The following is a 3,649-nucleotide window of genomic DNA, read 5'->3' on the forward strand; positions in this document are numbered from 1 at the left end:
CTTATGGGAAGTTGTGTTTCTAAAAACATCTCATTGCAGACGTCAGTAGCACAGTATGTTGACTCCAGTTTTTGCACTACAAGGTTTCAGAGAACCCTGGTTCCCAACATGATTTTGGGTGGCAGGAGAATATATTATTTATTTTTGTATTATACCCCACCTATTAAAGTTCTCAAGGTACCGTACCTTACAGTATATTTAAAATAAAATAAAACAGACAATATTAAGCAATTACTTGGGTGGGACAAAGGCGCGTATAGTGCGCTTGTGTGTGCACGTGCGTACACACACACTGTTTTCAGATGTTCCAATGATGTGTAAGCAGCAGGCGTTGGAACCCTCACAGCCCACAGTTTCCTCTTTGAGCTCATAATAGCTTGCAGCTTCTGTGTAGTGGGCACCAGGCATTGGGGGAAGCAGTGGTATTAGAAGCCCTTCCCCCAGCCTCACTGCCAGGTCCAACCACTTCAGGCAAGGTATATAAATCTGTTGCTGCCTTGCATGTAGTGCAGTGTAAAGAACCTCAAGTGCCACCTGCAATTTCCAGAGGTCCTGACCTGAACACGCCAGCAGAAGCTGCACACCTGGCCAACCCCTAGATATGCCTCTGTCCCCATGTCCCCATGCAGGCGGTGTCCAATTGATGCACGCCAACAACAAATGCGGTGTTTCCAGCCCCAGAAGCAGGTTGGGGTGGAATGGGCTTACATGGGTCTGCTGACGCACACAATGACCTGGAACCCAAGCAAATGTGGAGTCGCTTGTATTTAGCTGACTAGTATGCTAAGCTTGAATTCCTGGAGAGGGAGATTCTTGTCTCTGTTGCAGGAGATGTTACAAAATTGGAAAGCCGAGGAGGCCAACTTCGCATTGCAAATACAAGTCTGAGCACACAAGCCACTAGAGGAATTCATGTTGAAAATTCAGAAAGAGAGATCGGTTGCCAATAAGTGTGTTACCTCGCGGTCCTTTGGAGTTTCTCAGCTCTCTGGCAGCCCACAGCCATCTTATATCCCAAGACCATTCGGGGCACAGCCAGTAGGAAGAAGTATAGAGGCTTCCTCCATCACTTCATAAGGGAAGGCTATCGGGGGTCCAGCAGGAAACTACAGATGAATGACTTTCTCATTTACACTAAACCAGCTTTTCTCAACCTTTTAAAAACCATGCCACCTTTAGCTAACCTTACAACCAGCACTTCAAGAATGGCATCTCTAAATATTTACATTTTCAAAAGGATTTAAGTTTGTGACTTGATTATGAATACACTAATCATGTTGGGCTGAATAATATTAATCCAAGTATGTACTAAAAAATTTAAATCATTATTTTAAAAATGCAAATGACATTTAAAATTTCAAAAAAAAATTGGCTGGTGTCAGGCTGGGCAGAGGAGGAGTGGTGGAAACCGCCTCTCCATCCTGACCCAGGGAGGAAGACGAGGAAGACCATATAGTTTTACAACAGTGATCAGGAGGTCACAGCTCAGAGGCAGATGAGGGGAAACAGGAAATAATGAGAGAAGGAGCAGACAGGGCCTGAGCAACAGCTGGCTGACACCTCACTAGAAAGCATCCCAAACCCACCATCTCCCAGAACCCAGCAAGCCTTAACATAGTAGAGCGAAGAGCTTGAGGGCAGGGCCGGCTCTAGGTAGACTCCCGATGGCGTGGTGCGCCAGGCCGGTAGGCTGGGCGCTGCGCAGCAAAGCCGCGCGGAAACCATGCTGCACCCTGCGGGGGGGGGTGGTCTCCGCCCCTCAGCACCAGGGCGCACGACCTGCTCGAGACTGCCTTGCTTGAGGGCACATAGCGGCACCCATACAGGAGATTATAATCTTGACGAATGAGGAAGTCGAGAAGGTGGGGTGGAGATTCCCTCAGGACAACACTATTATCCAAGAGGTTGGGTACTATAGCCTCTCTCTGTAAAGTTTGAAATAAAAAAGGACTGCAAGAAACACTTCCTTGTCTTCATAATTTCCAGGGCAATCAGCCGAGAGCCACTGACAGCACCCTCCCTGACAGATTGTCTCGGTCAGGGGGACCAGTTTTGCTCTGGGCCCTTGTCCCTCATGGCTGATGAAAAGTAGCAGAGGGGACAGCTGGCTGGCCCAGGGAAGTGATTACTGCCTCCTTGTGAGAGCGGGTGGTCCCTGCCTGCTTGAGGGAGGCAGCAGTAAAACCACTCCTCAAGAAACCCTGGATTCAGAAAATCCTAAGAAACTACTGGTCAGTTGCCAAGCTCCCCTTCTTGGGCAAGGTTCTTGAGTGGGTTGTTGTGGACCAGGTTCAGGTGCTCTTGGAGGAAACTGGTTTTTAAGATCCATTTCAGTCGGGGTTTACACCTGGTTTAGGCATAGAAACTGCTTTGGTTTCCCTGTATGATGACATCTGTCAGGAGAAAGGGGAAATGTGTCCTGTTAATTCTCGATCTCTGAACACCGCTTTCTGTATTATCAACCATGGTCTGCTTCTACAGTGGCTGTCCGAGTTAGTGATGGGTGGCACCACTATTTGGAAGTTGTTTCATGCTTGGGGAGTGTTATTCAGCCCCATGGAGCCTTCAATTTGAGGTTCCTCGTGGTTCAATTTGATCAGCTGGGCCAGACTTCAGTGGCCTACTGGAGCAATACATTTTGAGCATTCTGCTCTGATCGACTGCACTAGCTGCCAATTTCTGGGCCCAATTCAAAGTGCTAGTTTTGAACTATAAATCCTTAAGTGGCTTTTTTGTGTGTGTGGCTCCTCCCTCAGAGGTCCAAAGGATGGCAGCATGAGAAAGGGCCTTTTTAGCCATGGCTAGGGGCGTAACCTAAGAGTTGATTAGGTAGGCCTCCACAAAGGGCATAGGCCCAAGAGAATGCAAAAATGGCGCCTCTCCATTCTGGCTTGGAATAGCTAGAAGCCCTCTCTCCCTCCTATCAGTGCACTCCCTGAGCCGCTTCTCTACTGCTCTGGGTGGCCAAGTGAGGCATGCAAGCTCCTCTGGGTTCCTCAGTGTAGGATCCGGTCACTGGCATGGGCCTTCACAACAGACCTGCGACACAACCCCCCCCTTCCGGTTGGCAGGTGGTGCTATTAGAAGAGCGAGTGGAGCATCCAGAAGGGCTCAGAGGAGAAAAAAGATGGGAGAGAGCAGGCGAGTGATGCAGGAGGAGAAAAAAGGGAGGGAGCAGAAAGGAAAGCTAGTGGAGGAAGCAAGTCGGCAAACAGATGGATGGACATAGGAGGAGGAGAGGCAGAGCAGACACGACCCCAATCCCAATGGCCCTGCAGGAAGTCATTGGCAGAGTGATTAAAAGCAAACTTTTTGAGTTTCTGGTCCATGGTCTCTCCTGGCTTCAGAGGCTCCAATATAGCTCCTTGCCAAACACCACTGGCAGTCGGTCCCCATTTGTGGAGCGCTCTCCCCAGGGAGGCTTGCCTGGCACCTTCATTACATATCTTTAGGCGCCAGGCAAAAATGTTTCTGTATAGACAGGCCTTTGGCTGCTTAACGTTCTATGGCCTTTTAAATGTGTTTGTGGGAGGAGGGTTATTGGTTTGTTCTTGTTTTACTATGTATTTTGTGTTCTCAAGTTGTATTTTTATGTTGTGAACCTCTCTGTGATCTTCTGAGGGCAGTATACAAATGTTAACAACCACAA

Source organism: Zootoca vivipara, chromosome 10 (assembly GCF_965207765.1).
Source record: "Zootoca vivipara chromosome 10, rZooViv2.hap1.1, whole genome shotgun sequence".
Lineage (NCBI taxonomy): Eukaryota > Metazoa > Chordata > Lepidosauria > Squamata > Lacertidae > Zootoca > Zootoca vivipara.